The 18335-nt window shown below is 41.4% G+C and overlaps 1 long non-coding RNA gene across 2 annotated transcripts in view; it reads left to right on the top strand.

Moving 5' to 3' along the window:
• The first annotated feature begins 1687 nt into the window (after positions 1–1687).
• Positions 1688–18335, top strand: part of LOC123512737 — a 33569-nt gene continuing 16921 nt past the window's right edge. The window contains exon 1 of one of the 2 annotated variants that reach the window (XR_006677171.1): positions 1688–2197. This is a non-coding gene — a long non-coding RNA (uncharacterized LOC123512737). The remainder of the gene's footprint in view (positions 2198–18335) is intronic. The other variant, XR_006677175.1, reaches the window with a different exon arrangement.

The following is an 18335-nucleotide window of genomic DNA, read 5'->3' on the forward strand; positions in this document are numbered from 1 at the left end:
TAGATTAAAGGAATTAAACATGTTTTCATTTGAGAGGAGATGTATAAGAGGGGATATGATAGAGTTATTTAAAATGTTCTCAGATACAGACTACATAGATGTGAGATCTTTCTTTACCTTAGAGGAGGGAAGTAGGACTAGAAATCATGGCAGGAAGAATAGAAAGCAAGGTTGCAGGTTATATATAAGAAAATATTTCTTTAGTCATAGTGTGGTAGATTTCTGGAATGCATTGCCAAAGAGGGTTGTAAATAGCACTAGTTTGACAATGTTTAAAAACAGATTAGAAAAGCACTTAAATTTATTAGATTTATAATTATGTATAGCGCTGCATGATAGTTTTATAAGAAATTTACTATAGTTAAACAAGACATGATCCTCATGTATGGGGATCACAGATTGTAGAGGAATTCGCTGCAGGACTTAGCCCTGTTAATGGGCCAAATATTTAGAATTAGTAAATAATGTATTGTGTACTTGTAAGTGTATCTTTAAATACTGATGACGAGGTCGCTGTGCGACTGATACAGGAAAACCTAGATGGGCCTTGGTGGCCCTTTGTTATCCTATTATTTATGTTATATTATGTTATAGTATTTTCAAGAAGTAGGGGAAATTATGGAACAGAATGCTATAATAACTCTGTTTCAGGGGGGTTGGCGCTTGTCCCCTTGTCGCAGGCAGCTACTCATATAATGTGAGGTATATTGAAGATTTTTGTGTGTTACAACAGAGTGGACTCCCGTCTCTGAAGTAGTTCCCTTCCATGGCTTTCAAAACAAATTTTCTAACATCGTTAACGCCACCAAGACATGCGAAAACACTCCAACAACTACACTATAATTTCAATATAACTCAGTCTCACCTACTAAAAAAAAAAAAAAAATTAAGGATTAAGTACCTACAAGAGTGCCAATTTTGAATTTCCATATACATTTTAAAGAAAATGCAATTTATGAACGTTGAAAAGTGACTATGACAAAATTTTGTCTATATAATTATTACGGAATGATAATTTACGCTTTCCAGGGATTAACACATAATATTAACAAAATCTCAGTTCCCCCATTATGATATCACTCCGCGTCTTTCATGACACGCCATGTTTGTTGTTTTGAAAATCATAGATACCCTTAAAGCTTGATAATACCAAGTCCCCATTGTTTAGCCAGCTTTCTTTGACTTTCTAGTGATCTATACATCATGTAGCATCTGCTAATATGTTTGAGTAATGCTAACATGCTCTAATAATCTCCAAATTTTAATTTCAAATGTGAGTATGAATATTTACGTATTTTTCCAATTTTCAGTATAGAACAAGCCAATTTAGTTTTGAATTTTGTATTAGGCTTTCAAGAACGGGTTAATTCAGTTGCCTGGTTTTAACAATCATTATACTGATGAGAAACATAATTTTAATTCCTTTATTTTGTTCCAATTTTCTCCCCATTACAACATTATATCACACCAAAATACGTGGTTAGCAAGGACATATACTGCAGCACACTGATATTAATGCTATCATATTTAAAAACATGAAGGTTTTAGAAGAGGAAGAAAATAAGAGTTAATTTATGCATGTAGAGATTAGATCCCTTCAGGACTAGAACGCACATATGCTGCCATGTTTTAAGCTTTTTAGTCTATATCCCCAAGGAAAGTCGAGACAACGTTTTATTTTATTTCTTTTTATCTTTATTTGGAGAAAGACATTGTGTTGTACGCCTAAATGTATATAAACTGCGGCTGGTATTACGGTTACCTGTGCTATTGCGTGCCAGAAACAAATAATCTGCGTGTTGCTCTTTAATTTTGTTTTCTGTTTGTCCTTTTTCTTTTCTTGTTTGTCTTCTACAAGAGTTGCCGATGCAAAGGCCAGTCCAGACACGGCCTTCGCATACTGTCATACAGGCCTGATGGATGTGACGTCACTGACGTCAGTGCGACTAGGCCATCCGCGTCTACTGGGTGTGCCGGGAGTGTTGTGGAACTCCGCCGTGGTCTTGTTTTAAGTGGTTTTAGTGCACTCACTAGGCCTTCTGCCATGCCTTACAAGTGTTGCGTTCCTTTATGTAAAGGAAATTACAAAAGTGGGCCAAAGGTGTGCTTATTTTCATTCCCAAAAGAAGAGAAGCTTGCGCGGGCTTGGCTTCATGCTATCAAGCAAGCAGATTCCACCCCAACCAAAAACACCAAGGTAAGTAAACTAAACCAATGTTTATTGTATACAACTAGTATAGTTTTATCCACATTATAATACAGGGTGTAACACGAGTTTCTGCGAATACTTCTAGAGGTGAAAGTACAAGTTTGTTTAGTCGTGGGGTGAAATTCAAGAAGAAAGATGCTAGACATAAATTAGATAGGATAAACAGAGATAGTGAAAAGATTAGGAAAGATTTCCAGGTGCAAATAGGAGAGAATAAGATTAGGATTCCAAATAAGGAGACAGCATCTAGGAAGGTAGCAGGACTTAAATGTTTTTATGTAAATGCCAGGAGTCTTAGGAACAAGAAGGACGAGCTATCTAGTTATATAGTTGAGGAGGACTTAGATGTTGTATATGTCACAGAGGCATGGGTAAATGAGGAAAAGTTTAGGGAAAATAGGAAAGAATATGAAGTAGATGGATACATTATGTATTTACACCAGAGAATTGGTAGGATAGGCGGAGGAGTAGTTATTTATGTAAAAAAATCCTTCATTTCCAGTCAGGTTAATGGTATTAAGGTAGATAACAGAGTAGAGTCCTTATGGCTGGATGTTAGAGTAAACAAAAGTAAGGTTATTAGAGTAGGAGCTTTTATAGGCCACCTAACCAGTCAGCAGATGTAGACAACCTTATGGTAGATGAGATAAATAGGGGTGTACTAGTCAGACAATTATCTTAGGGATTTTAATCTTAAGTCAGTAAACTGGGAGAGGATGGTAGGAGATGCTAGTGAAAATAAGTTTATGGAAAGTTTTCAGGATAACTATTTAGTGCAGATGGTAGATAAACCTACTAGGGGGAGGAAGGTTTTAGACATAGTACTAACAAATATTGAGCATTGTTTAAAGGAAGTTGAGGTAGGAGAGACTTTAACAAACAGTGACCATCATATAATTAGATTTATCATTAATTCCAGTAGGGATAATATAGTGAATAAGACTAGAGTCCCAAACTATCAGAAAGGCAATTATGGTAGGTTACGTCAGTTATTAGGAGAGGTAAACTGGGAAGATAGTTTTTGAAATAAAACTGCACAGGAGATGTGGGTTATTTTTAAGGTTGCAGTAAAGGGTATAGTGATGCAGTGTATCCCTTACAAAGATATAAGGCAGAGAAACAGGAAGCCATTATGGTGGACTCATGAGATAGGTAGCCAGATCAGAGAGAAGAAGAGGGCATACAGAGAGTTGCAGAAAAGTGGGAAGATGTAGATTTGATTGCTTTCAAGTCACCCCGGCCCCTAGTTTCTCCGACCCTCTGTCACTCCGGCCCCCAACCCTGGTCACTTCGGCCTCCTACCCTAGTTATTCCGGCCTCCCACCCTGGTCACTCCGGCCTCCTCTTTTTTACTTTACATTTACATAAGAGACTATGATAATGAATCAACAACATTGGTAGAAAGTAGCATTCTTCTCTGTTGTAACATTGTTTATTTTTAACTTTTGCCAACACAAATTTAAAACGGATTAATAGGAGCATTACGAAAGTCATCATCCACAGTTAAATCATCAAAGAGAACACTATTATAAATGCTGAAAATACAAATAAAGCAGACATAATTCATTGTATATATTTGGCGCAAGATAGCAACATGAAAATAAAAATTGGTTCTCACTATATAGTACTGTTTTTAGTCAACAACAAAATCACATGATAAAATCTAATATGGAAATAGATATATATTGAGAATAACAATAATAATGATAATGTAAAAAAAAGTGTTTAAAATACAGATAAAACAGTCAAAATAAAAGAAAAGGAAACATTCATACAAAAAGTCAAGTGGTTGGTCCACTCAGTCTGGAGCAGCATTATAGAAATAATAATATTAATGAAAATGTAAAGTGTTTAAAATATAGGTAAAACTCATAAAAAAGTTAAGTGGTTGGTCCACTCAGTCTGGAGCAAGCTATGCAAAAAAATGATAATTATGAAGAGTGTTTGAAATACAGATAAAACAGTCTCAGCTGTAACTTGAGAAATTAAATAGTTGGTCCACTCAATCTGGAGCAAGCTTTCAATAACTGATCAGTTGTTATTTTATGTTGCTCGTACTTTTCCATAAATTGAAGATGCGACCTTGCATAGAGCGGTATTTCCGTCGCTGATAACGTGACAGCTTCCGTCCTTGACTAGCCGCACCTGGATATGTACGTTGTTGGCTTCTTTGTACAGCAAGGGTATAAGTACTTAGAGAGGAATATGTGCATTTCCTGCACTACCATTTAATTTTCTGTGATACCCTTCCACGTCATTATTAGTGCGTATGCTCTCGCCAAAAACACTCCATTCACTTGGCGACCACAGTCCATCTATCCAGGTTTCTTCTATGTACCTTACCAAGTCTTTGACTGGCCCAGCTGGCGCACGTGATTCTAAATGACGAAACGTCTGTTCAATATGTTCCTCTGGGAGAAAGGGAAGGGCCATTAACTGCCGTATATAATCTTGTGTGGGACGGTGTTTGACATAAGGCACTGGAAGCCCTAGTGACTGTACCTGTCTCCAGATTGCTTGGTTCCAGTGGAACGCACATCCTTGCAATTTGGCTACCGGGAACATAGTTCTAACTGCTGACCACAAGGCAATTTCAAAATTCATAACAAATTTCTCTACTTTACACTCTGGAAATAGTCCCATGATAGTGTTGAGAATTCTTTTGTAATCTTTCTTTCGCTTTCGTGACATGAGTGTAAATGCCAGTGGTACTTGTTTTATATTACCCTCCTGCCCTTTCACAAAAGCATGGATGCCATAAAGCTGCTGAAATGGTTTCCGTACGACACGAAATGTTGCATCCATATACCATGTTCTGGCCTTCTTTAGCAATGACAACTGCTCTGTTGTAGCAAATACCAAGTGCCGCGCGTTATCCAACACAATGTCTGCCTGAAGAAAATGTTTTGGGATATAATCATCTGCAAGTTCAAAATCTAAAGAGTTTGGTTCACATTTTGGGCTATGTACTCTGGATTTATAGGAGCAGTGTCACTGCCTTCTGTTTGGGTTAAGGCACAATCAACTATACTGGCGGCAGGTTTGAATAAATTCCCTTTCTCTCTGGCTAGAGACTTGGCAGTAGCCGTGACTGCAACTTTAAGAGCTGCATCAGGTTGGGCTTGGTGCACGTGAGGACGGGATCCGCGAATAAATTGAGAACCGTTTTGGGAGACAGTTGTTGGGCAGGTTAAATTCTTATTTCTAACACTACAACGCCATGTGCTTTTGCTATCAAGCTGTATTTTCCTCTTCCCCAATGCCTTTCTGTTATAAGTATACCCTAAGGAATCTACCATAAGAGTCTTTCCGTCTCTCGTTGCGCCCTCGATGAGTTTGTAGGAGATTTCAAGTTCTTCGCCCACGCCAGGCACCCCTTCTAATGTGTCATCAGGTATGATGTCTTCTTCACATGGAGCTGGCATTGGTGGTCGTGTGCTTATGTCAAGCACAGGCGTAACCTCAGCGGCATCAGTCATCATAGCAGCATCGTACGACAATAAGGCAGTGTCAACTGGGGTGCTCTCGGCCACAGGTACAGGCACATCTGGATCAGCAATGAAATAAATCACAGCCATGAGTACTATTGCCTGCTGATGTGGTGGTCTCTTTTTTTTTTAAGAGTGACTATAGATGCGAGCAAATGACGTCGATTCCTGTTCGTAATCTCCTCCCACTTCTCTCTCTCTCTCTCTCTCTCTCTCTCTCTCTCTCTCTCTCTCTCTCTCTCTCTCTCTCTCTCTCTCTCTCTCTCGTCCTGTTCGTCTGTCTCTGTCTGTATTTTATATAACTAGTGGTAGGCTAAGGTAATCATTAGAGAGAGAGAGAGAGAGAGAGAGAATAAGGGAACAGATAGACGAGGAGGGGAGGGGAAGGAGGAGGAATGGAGGGAATTATCGATAGGGGGTAGGAAGAGAGGAAGGGTACGTGTGTGTGTGAGTTTTGGAGGTTAGATAATTAGCTTTTCCAGATAATTATACATATAATAATTGCAACATTAAGGACGATTATGAGAAAACTAACAATTAATATTATTAATTATTATTATTATTATTATTATTATTATCGTCAACTATTATTGTTACAATCATTACTATTGAAATTATTATAGTTTTATTATGATTATTTCTTATTCTCTCACTCTCACTCTCTATCATAATTGTCCTTAATGTCACTTTTATTATATGTATGATTATCTAACCTCCAACACACACACACACACACACACACACACACACACATTTAGAGGGTAGAGTGAAGGTTATACTATTGTACACATCCCTTCCACCTGGCTCCTGCACCAGTATGTTGGTGGACTACGTGCCCTCGAGTCCTTTGCTCGCAATTGGTTTAATGCAAGATGTGCTAGGGCAAAGGAGAAACGAGATGGAGCATGGAAAAGGTGGAGAAGAAACAGAAATCCAGAAAATAAGGAAAACTTCAAAACAGCAAGAAATGAATATGCTAAGGTGAGAAAGGAAGAAGAAAAGAACTATGAAAAGGACATTGTCGAAAAATGTAAGGAACAACAAATTGTTCTAAATCATAAATGGAAAAAAAACAAAAAGACATCTGTTAAAAGGAGAAAAAGATGATAAGTGGAATAAACCCAAAAGTATGCGAACTGTTAATAGATGAAAGATAATATAAGACACAGAGTAATAGAGACTGTCTATAAAAGAGTAAATACCAAGCTTGAAATAAAAAATGACAATTGGAAAAAACACACACAGGCAGAACACTACAGAAAGAATGTAGGGAAGAACTATGCAAGTCCAAAAAACATACATCATAAAATGCTCAATAGAAAATGGAACAGTGCCAGTGGGTGGAAAAAGAGCTGAGGTGGTTCCCATATATAAGAGCGGAAGGAAGGAAGAACCTTTAAATTACAGGCCGGTATCACTAACTAGTGTAATATGCAAGATGTGTGAAAAAGTAATAAAGAAGCAATGGATCGAGTTTCTTGAAGACAACAAAATATTATCAAATAGCCAATTTGGTTTTAGAAAAGGTCGGTCATGTGTGACAAATTTATTGAGTTTCTACTCTAGAATAGTTGATAAAGTACAGAGAGAGAGGATGGGTTGACTGTATTTATTTAGATCTAAAAAGGCTTTTGATAAAGTGCCACATGAAAGATTACTATGGAAGTTAGAGGAGAAGGGTGGCTTAAAGGAAGCACATTGAGATGGATGAAGAATTACTTAAGGGGGAGAAATAAGGACGATAGTTAAAGATATGAAGTCCAAGTGGAGAACAGTAGACAGCGGAGTTAGAGTATTGCATACAGGCCTGGTCACCCCACTATAGGCTACCCACTATCAACATGTTAGAAGCAGTTCAGAGAAGAGCAACTAGGATGATACCAGCATTAAAGCGCCTGGAGTATAGAGATAGATTAAAGGAATTAAACATGTTTTCATTTGAGAGGAGATGTATAAGAGGGATATGATAGAGTTATTTAAAATGTTCTCAGATACAAACTACATAGATGTGAGATCTTTCTTTACCTTAGAGGAGGGAAATAGGACTAGAAATCATGGCAGGAAGATTAGAAAGCAAGGCTGCAGGTTAGATATAAGAAAATATTTCTTTAGTCATAGAGTGGTAGACTTCTGGAATGCATTGCCAGAGACGGTTGTAAATAGCACTAGTTTGACAATGTTTAAAAACAGATTAGATAAGCACTTAAATCTATTAGATTTATAATTATGTATAGCACTGCATGATAGTTTTTATAAGAAATTTACTATAGTTAAATAAGACATGATCCCCATGTATGGGGACCACAAATTGTAGAGGATTTCGCTGCAGGACTTAGCCCTGTTAATGGGCCAAATATTTAGAATTAGTATATAATGTATTGTGTACTTGTAAGTGTATCTTTAAGTACTGATGACGAGGTCGCTGTGCGACTGATACAGGATAACCTAGATGGGCCCTGGTGGCCCTTTGTTATCCTATTATTTATGTTATGTTATGTTATGCATGTGGCGGGGTGACTGTAACACCGGCTGGGCCGGTCGGGTGTTTTATGTTATAGAAACACTATATCAACTTACTCCACCTTACTGTAAGTGTGTGGCATTTTGTATATATTTTCTTCCTTTGGAAAATCACAGCACAATCAAAATTTATTTACCGTCACCGTCTTAATGTGAAATTTCAAACAGCTAATTTTCTGCTAGATAGCCTCACTACCGCCTTCCTGCCATGGGACGTGGGTAGCCTTTTATTTTATTTGTCACCAATTACAGACATGTTAACATTGTGTAATGTTTACCGGTAAATTCTAATCTGTAATACCATTTGTCTGATCATGTGATCATGGGATACTGTAACACCCACAAATTTGCAGAAATGATTGAATAACCCACTACTTTTCACCATCGAACAAACTGCATAACTCGCTATCATTTCTACAAGTTTTGGGGTAAAGCAATATTCTGCAATGAGACGAGTAGTATTGACTGAGAGGTAATTTACACGGTCTATTATCCAGTCCCTCTGTAGAGTGGTGACTGGACGACAGTGTTTTGCCTCGAGACTTCCTGCTCGAGGCTTAGTGCTGAGCCACAAGCTCCTCCTTCTGCATCTCCATGTACTCCTGATGCTCGGTGTCACCGTCCTCGGTGTGGTGTGAGTCATCGTCAGCATCAGGGAGGGATGGGGGCAGGGGCTGTCGCTGTGTCACCATCCTCGTTGCTGGGGGCAGGGGGGTTGGTGGCGACATACGTCACTTCAGTTTCTATATTGGCCTCTATGCGCAGCTGTTGGGTCTCGGAGCATGTGTATGTCTCCCGATCACCAAGGCACATGGCGTGACACACATTAGGGCAGTCTATCTCGCCCTCACAGAAGACGAAGGCGGCATTTTTGGTGGCTGCCCTGCCACAGACAGCGCACTAGCGTCGGGGACAATAACCAGGGTGACTTATCCTCGAGATTTTTTGGTGTGTTGCCATGTCTGCGGTCACGAGGTGGGGAGGGGAGGGGTGGTGGCTGAGACAGGGGTGGTGTTCCCAGGGGATTTGTGGTATCCGGGCGTAGGACAAGCAGGTGAGGCGACCAGGACAGGCAGATGAAGTGATCACTTAGTGAATAACGATGAGAACACTATGCACTCACTGCTCCGTCGGTCCTGCTGGGTGATGAACACCGTGGATAGAGATGCAATAAAATGGATGCGTCGAGAGGATGGAGGAGAGGCTGCAACCCTTGGGGTGCGGAACGCGGCAGCCAGATGCGGTGGGTCAGGCTGAGGTCACAGTAGGTCGGTGAGGCTACATACGATTATTCCTTGCTGTATTTCTACAAGGAGATCACTTTGCACTTTCTCTTTTTCCATGTAGCGTTACGAGGCACTTGTTCACAGATAGGACACCGTTGCACTGCACTAGCTCACCACTAGCCTCTGAAAATTACCTTTGTGACGGAGCGACCTCACGCGTGACCTCTCTCTGCTCTCTCTCTCTCTCTCTCTCTCTCTCTCTCTCTCTCTCTCTCTCTCTCTCTCTCTCTCTCTCTCTCTCTCTCTCTCTTCTTGTTCTCACACTCACTGTAAAACTTGAGAAGTTGATTCTTCTGTTTTTTTTTCTTTTTATATCATAGACGGTTGATGAGCCAATGTTGTACTGTTGGCATAGAATCCGCACTGAAACACTTTTATCTAGCTTCCTCAATAGGTCCACTTTCTGTTGCACTGATATTGTCATATGTTTGCCCTTATTTTGGGGATTCACACAACACAATCACTTCCTGGTCGCTTGGAAGCCATGTTTAGGGCAAATATTACAGAAAAAAATGTTTATGTACCTGGGTGGGTGGTGCTTGCAATGAGCGGCAGCGTGGTTTCTGATCCAAATTTGACCCAGAATGTCCGGGTTCCAAAACACAGTACAGCGCCACTGCGTCCTAGCGGTGGTCCAGCAAATAACTCCGGCCAATTCAAAAATTCCGGCAAACAAAAATTTTGCCGGATGAAAGAATACCAGATTAAGGAGGTTCAGCCTGTACTATGAAGCATGCTTGTCCCTAAAATTTAACATGAAAGACAAAAAGATTCATCCTCATCTCTAGTTTTACATTTTGTTCATTACTCAATACCCACATTTTAGGCACAGTGCACACTTCCTGTGTGTCACATTATCCTTGCTAATAGAGCCAACTTTCCTGCTATTGTTGTAATTATTACGTTCACCGGTTAAACTGGTAAGATTGGCATCGGGGAGCCGTGAACAATAACAATAAAAAAACACTGCAGGTTCAACTGGTGAGGAAATGCAAAGGCACTTTTACCCCTTTCTTACCGCAAGACTGTTTTGTGGTACGTCGTACCACAGCAAAAGCGACCTTGTGGTACCGCAAGATGCTGCCGTGGTGCGTACACCAATACATTTCCGTGTATAACCGTGGCCTGAGTGCGGATTTTGCCTTTTCATACTCCACGTGGTTCACTATAAACAAACAAACACTGGAGGCGTTATTTTTAGCCACCCCAGTGTTAATTTTTCATGCATAAACTATAAAGCCAATCACTATTCTTTGACATATATTATTCCCAGTCCCCCCAAGAACATCAGTTCTCTAGTATCGGCCGTGGTGAAACTGTTCTATTGCCTCTAGTTAGAGATAATGGCGTCTGCTTCGTGTAGCAGCGATGAGGATTATCATAATTATGAGACAGATAGTGAGGATATACTGGAAGACTCTCCAGATGAATATGATTCAGACTATGATCCTGAAAAGAAATAGGAGAGAGTGATAGTGACAGCAGTGTTGAAACCCTCTCGGCAAGTGATGGGGAGCAGCCTAGTTATGACTGCCTCAGGGCCACCCTCACCAGGTGCAGAGTGTGTGGTGCTGAATTTATGATTAGTGCACAATTTATGATTATGTTTACGTTTTCTTTTATTAATAAAATGACAAAAATATGTTTAGAAAAAAGTACATAACACTGAGTTAGAAAGAAATATAATGTGTAAATCTGGCCGTGAGGCACGTGCGCACACGGGCAGGGGGCTGCGGTATAGGAGAGGAACGCTTTGTTTACATTGGGGGGTGGCTGCGGTAAGGAAGGGGTTAAAAAGCTATTTTAATAACCCATAATGATATTGACACACATAGATATAACATGAAACATGAAACACAGATATATAAAATGAAACACAGGAAAATGACATACACATATACATATAACACAGTAATAAATACAAGAATAAAGAACCCAACTTAATACCTAACAATAATCCTAATCCTATATAGAGGCAATGTGGAAAACACGGACGAGGGGAAGTGATACTTATGCGGTGTCGCAGTGGTGAAATGCTGGGTGATGGTTGATCCCACGGTAGACCCAAGAGGCGTTGTGTTCACTGGTTGAGGCTTGGATCTCAACTTGCATTCCAGAAAGCTAAGAGCTGGCTCAATACTTCCGGTTGAGTCGAAAGGGGCCGTGTGAATCCAACTTCGGGACAGTAGCAGGGCTTCATGAAACGGTGACGTGGAGGGTTCATGAAACGGTGGCGTGGAAGGTTCACGAGACGGTGACGTGGAAGGGGAGGCGGAGAGGTGGCGAACGAGGTAACAAGCGGAGGAGGTGATGGTAGTGGAGTATGTTACGGGCGGGCCGTAACATTTCCTCCCCCCTAAGACCTCCGTAATGGGCTCATGAAGGAGGTGAGACGGGAGATCTTGATAAGGCGTCGGCGATGATGTTGTCCACCCCCTTGATATGGTGGACTTCCAAGTTGAAGGGTTGAGTTAACAAGGCCCACCTAAGAATGCGTTGGTTTCGGTTCTTCATGGCGTGAAGGAAGGCCAGAGGATTGTGATCGGTGAAGACCTTCGTAATTTGAGGACCAGGATGAAGATAGCACTCAAAACGTTGGAGCGCCAGGACGAGTGCCAGAGCCTCCTTCTCGATGGTGGAGTAGTTGAGTTGATGGTTTTTCAGCTTCACAGAGTGATAGGCGATGGGATGGAGGATGCCACTTGTAGGGTCCGTTTGTAGTAGGACAGCACCCACTCCAACTCCACTCGCGTCCACTTGTAGATGGAAGGGGCGGGAGTGATCCAGCGTCCAGACCACTGGTTCCGAGGAGAGAAACGCCTTGAGGTGTTGGAAGGTTTGGTCACAGGTCGAGGTCCAGTGGAAGGGGACGGAAGTGCTGATAAGGTCCGTCAGGGGGCCGGCCAGGGTGGAGAAGTTCCTACAGAAGCGTCTGTAGAAACCAGCCATCCCCAAGAACCTCATGAGAGCTTTCCTGGTGGTAGAGACAGGGAAGCCAAGGATGGCCTCCACGTTGGCTCTCTTGGGGTGAACCTTGCCGTTCCCCACCACATGTCCCAGGTAGACCACCGTAGACTTCCCGAAGGTGGACTTGGCCAGGTTGATTGTAAGCCCGGCTTCCTGCAACCGACCCATCAGCCTCCGAAGACGGGTCAGATGTGTCGTCCGCAGTCACCACCAGGTCGTCCAGATATGCAGATGTTCCCTCCAAGTCCTGAGTGATGTAATTTATAGCCCTCTGGAAGGTGGCGGGAGCATTAGACAAGCCAAAGGGCATCACTGTGTATTGGTATAGTCCGAAGGGGGTGATGAAGGCGGATATTATTCGGGCCTCGTCCGAGAGGGGAATCTGGTAGTAACCTTTAAGTAAGTCTATAGTGGTTACAAATTTGACTACTCCTATACTATCTATAAGGTCCTCTATCAAGGGCAATGGGTAGGAGTCTGGCACCGTCACTTTATTTAATTTCCGGTAGTCGGTGCAAAATCGACTACTACCATCTGGCTTAGATGTTAACAGGCAGGAGAAGCCCAGGAGATATACTAGGTTCTGCAAGGTGATGACAGAGCAGATAGTCTACCTCTTTTTCATCAAGTCTCTTTTAATGGGTGAAATGCGATAGGCTGGTTGTCTTATAGGCTTGATGTCATTAGATATTAATGTTATGTCATGTTGGATAGTATTACAAACTCCTGGAAGGTCACCTGTGATTTCAGAAAAGTCTAGCAATAACTTTTTAAGATCAGACTGTTGTGAAGGTGTTAAGGAAAGAAACACCTCATCAAGGTTGGACATGATTTGGCTGTTTGAGGGCGTCCTTTAGGTGACGAGAAGAGGAATTCGATGTCGGACTCTTCCTCGGGGGGCACAGGACCAGACTCCTTCCCTACCAGACATACAGGTACAGTGCGAGACAAGTCGTCCTCTGGTTCTCTGGAGTGGTAAGGTTTCATTAGATTAATATGAACTAGTTGGGAATCCTTACGACGGTCAGGAGTGTGGACCACATAATTTAATGGACTTAGTTTTTGAGCCACAACATAAGGTCCCATGAACTTACTGTGAAGAGCATTGCCTGGAGTGGGGAGAAAAGTAAAACCTTGTCTCCTGGTTTGAAACTTCTCATGACAGATTTGGGAAGAGAATTCTGTTGCATTTTAGTTTGAGATTTGAGGAAGTTTGATTTAGCAAAAGATCTGACTTCACTGATTTTATTCTTAAGGTTACTGATGTAGTCAGACACACTGGGGCTTGAAGGAGTATTTTGAGTAAACCATTGATCCTTTAATATTTTGAGAGGCCCCCTGATCTGTCTACCATAGAGTAATTCAAAAGGGGAGTAACCTAAAGAATCTTGAGATTCTCTTAAAGCGAAGAGAAGGAAAGAAATACTTTCATCCCAGTCTCCTTGATGCTCCAAGCAATACTTCTTCATCATGGATTTTAATGTTTGGTGAAACCGCTCCAGACAGCCTTGGGATTGGGGGTGGTAAGCCGAGGAGGTAACATGGTCGATGTTTAGCTCATTCACTATCTGTTGGAAAAAATGGCTAGTGAAATTGCTACCCTTGTCAGACTGAATTTGTTTTGGAATTCCTACCGAGGTGAAAAATGTATTAGATGTTTTACAATGGTCTTTGATGTGATGTTCTTAAGAGGGAATGCTTCAGGGTACCTGGTAGTGGGATCCATGAGGGTTAACAAATACTGATTCCCTCGTTTGGTTTTGGGTAAGGGCCCTACGCAGTCTAGAATGATTTTTCGAAGGGCTCCGTCTGAACTGGAATAGGTGTCAGAGGAGCTGGCACAAGGCGTTCGTTAGGCTTACCCACAATTTGACATATGTGACATGTTTTACATAGTGTGACACATCCTTTTTCATTCCTGGCCAAAAAAAATGTTGAAGAGCCTTCTTGTAGGTTTTTTGGATGCCTAGATGACCTGACAATCCATCATGAGCTAGTTCTATAATGGCTGGTCTTACAGACAAGGGATGACAACTTGATGTGTTTCTGACCAGGTGTCTAGTTGTTTCAGTTCAGGAGGTCTGTAGGCACGCATCAGGACTCCTTCCTGATAATAAAAACAAGGCAATTTAGACATATCCTTTGTCTCACTGGCAACATGTCTGATCTTAGCCAAAGTGAGATCCTGTTCCTGAGCATTAATCAAATTCTCCTTTGAAATGATGTTATTGTACAAGTTGTCAGTAGAGGCAATCATTGGTGGAGGAGGTGATGAAAGGGCAGGGGACTTGGACTGAGACCTGGTGACTGCACACACTGGGAAGAAGTGAGGGATGTTTCGTCCAGGGTCTTAGTGGGACTTTCTGTTAAGGGAGAATCAAGAACAATTAAGTTTGGAACAGCCAAGTTACCCGCAAGATCATTACCCAGTACAAGATGTACCCCGGTACTGGCAGTTCACCAGGTTTAATGGCTACCTCAACCTCTCCTGAAATGAACGGGCACTGTAAGCTAATATTAGCCAAAGGATAGGAGAGCTGTGATTCGAGACCTGTAAGGATCACCTTCTCCCAGTGAAAGCCTGTTTGATGTTAGGGATGACATCTTCCCTTAAGATGGATTGGGCAGCACCTGTATCACGCAGAACCTTGATATTTATTGCCTTGTCTTTACCATCAGTCAGGGACACTTTACCTTGATACATGTACGAGTCATAAAGTTCTAGAGGAGAGTTGACAGGGTTAGCTAGGGCCACTGGTTTCTTGTTCTCAAATGTGTTAGGTTTAGGGGCCACAAAAGAAAGTTGACGTTGAGAACCCTTGCAATTTGGGTGTCTACATTTTTGGATCGTGTGACCTGGCTTCTTACAGTATGTACACCAGGGGGGAATTATATGCATTTGGCGAGAATCCGGTCGGCTTACCACCTGCGCCCCCAAAACCTTCCCCAAAGGAGGACCTAACATTAAATAGTGAACCACGACCTCTACTACCCAGGGATCCCATCAACAAAGCAAACGCATCAGCCACTTTAGCGGCAGACATAAGATCACTCTCTCCCGTTCTTCCACATGCCTCAGAATATTAAAGGGTAACTTGTTCTTCCATTCTTCCAGGACCATTAGATTGAGCAACTCTGAAAAGGTGGTAATGTTAAGGGCGGCTAACCATTTCTTAAATTGTCTTAGTTTCTCACTAGCAAATTCAACATAGGTGTGAGACTCTGGTTTCACATACTTTCAAAACTGTTGTCTGTATCCATCAGAAGTGATAGAGTAGGCGTCTAGAATGTTACCTTTGATCTCTTCATATTCTACCTCATCACTAAGGCCGTTGTATACCCTATAAGCTTTTCCTACTAGCTTAGGGACAAGGAGAGACACCCACTGATCCTTGGGCCATTTATTCCTATTAGCAATGCTCTCAAAAGCGCGAAATGACCCGTCAACATCAGATTCATCAAAAAGGGGAACTAGCGGAGCAGCTGTAGCAGGATTAAAGCTTGCTAACTGTTTCTTTATATCTATTTCTTCCCCTCTAAACTTAGCGTCATTTCGTAGAGTTAACTCCTGAATTTCTAACTCTTTCTCCTGCCTTTTAAGTTGTAACTGAAATTCTCTCTCTTCTTTTTTTTCCCGTAGTTTTCTCTCTTTATCTTTATCTTCTTTTTCTGCCTGTAGTTGCATTTGTTTTTCCTGTAGTTGCATTTCTTTTGCTTCTTTTTCTGCCTGTAGTTGCATTTGTTTTTCATGCATCCGGTATTCTAGTTTAAGCTTCTCAATTTCCCATTGACTTATCCTACTCTTATCCTGTTCTTCCTGGGGACTGTGTATTATAGTCCTCGTAGAGGCTGACATGGGAGTTAACTCTTCTATGGCATTTCCTAGCAACTGACCTTCTTGCACTAGATGTTCAACAACTACATTCTTAATGACCTCTTTAGTCATCTGAGACGTGATGGGAACATCAAAATGTTTAGCGATGGTCTTCCATTGGTCCTTCTTGATATTAGCATCTTTAAGTTGTTCCAGAGAAGGGTCGGCACAAAATCTTCAACGTTAAACTGAGCGGAAGCCATATTAAATAGATGTTAAACCACAACAAAAAATGATAAGCGAATTACTTAAGTGAGGAACTTGGCAGAGTGATAATAAAGGCAACCTTGAAATTACCTAGATTATACTTAAGTAAACACTTATGAGTACAATCACTAATGAGGGGGTAAACTAGAGAGTTACGGCATTAAGAGGGATCCAGATTACTCTAGTTACGAGACTTGAGAGTGAGGAGCGAATTGTACTGAGACTTGTTATTGATAAGGAGGCGGATTAGTCTGAGAGACTAGTTAAAATGGCCGATTCTAACTAGCGAGAAAAATGATCCGCGAAGTGAGGGGATTGAGGGTTCGCATGAACATATGATGATCCCAACACTTGGATAACACTTATTACACACCTGCCTATGTGCAAAAATAGAGATAAGTGCTATCGGTGAACACGCCTTTCTACCTGGTTTCCTGCTCTACCACTGCTATGCGATACCAATGAAAGTCACGAAGCACGTTTAACCCAAAAGGAGCTACTTGATCGCACAAAGGTAAATTTAAACCAAACGCAGAGTAAGTCACAGAAAAAAACACATCAGAGTCACAACACCACAGAAACAAAAAATAATGTAATCACAGAAAAAGTCACTGGAAAAATGGAACACTGAACATGGGTTATAATGGTCCTGTCACGGTCGCCAATTGTTACGTTCACCGGTTAAACTGGTAAGATTGGCATCGGGAGCCGGTGAACAATAACAATAAAAAAAACACTGCAGGTTCAACTGGTGAGGAAATGCAAAGGGGCACTTTAAAAGCTATTTTAATAACCCATAATGATATTGACACATAGATATAACATGAAACATGAAACACAGATATATAAAATGAAACACAGGAAAATGACATACACATATACATATAACACAGTAATAAATACAACAATAAAGAACCCAACTTAATACCTAACAATAATCCTAATCCTATATAGAGGCAATGTGGAAAACACGGACGAGGGGAAGTGATACTTATGCGGTGTCGCAGTGGTGAAATGCTGGGTGAAGGTTGATCCCACGGTAGACCCAAGAGGCGTTGTGTTCACTGGTTGAGGCTTGGATCTCAACTTGCATTCCAGAAAGCTAAGAGCTGGCTCAATACTTCCGGTTGAGTCGAAAGGGGCCGTGTGAATCCAACTTCGGGACAGTAGCGGGACTTCATGAAACGGTGACGTGGAGGGTTCATGAAACGGTGGCGTGGAAGATTCACGAGACGGTGACGTGGAAGGGGAGGCGGAGAGGTGGCGAACGAGGTAACAAGCGGAGGAGGTGATGGTAGTGGAGTATGTTACGGGCGGGCCGTAACATTATCCCCTTCATTACTGCAGCCACTCATCATTGTAAACAAGGCATTCTCCTTCTCCCATACCATATCATCATCTTTACCCATGCATGTGTGCGCCTCACACCCAGACAGAATCGTCAAGTGCTGAGAGGTTTGCTACACTACTTTCAGTTTCACTGTCTTTTATCTCTTTTTCCGGATCATTAATTAAATATTACTCATCTGGAGAGTGTTCCAGTAACTGTGTCCTCACTTCACTATCTGTCTTATAATTATGGTAGTGGTCATTACTGCTATTATATCTAATAAGAAGCAAACTTATGAGTTTTCCCAAGGCTGATTAAAGATATTCATGTGTGGACTATGGTAGTAGGGTAAGACTGGGTTGAATTGAACACGGTCGTGTAAGAAACAGCATGGATAGTGTCTGCCCTATCAAGAGTAAGTTTTCCAACCAAGTTAAAGGAAGAAAATGGGAGA

The sequence above is a fragment of the Portunus trituberculatus genome, chromosome 4, assembly GCF_017591435.1.
Source record: "Portunus trituberculatus isolate SZX2019 chromosome 4, ASM1759143v1, whole genome shotgun sequence".
Classification (NCBI taxonomy): Eukaryota; Metazoa; Arthropoda; class Malacostraca; order Decapoda; family Portunidae; genus Portunus; species Portunus trituberculatus.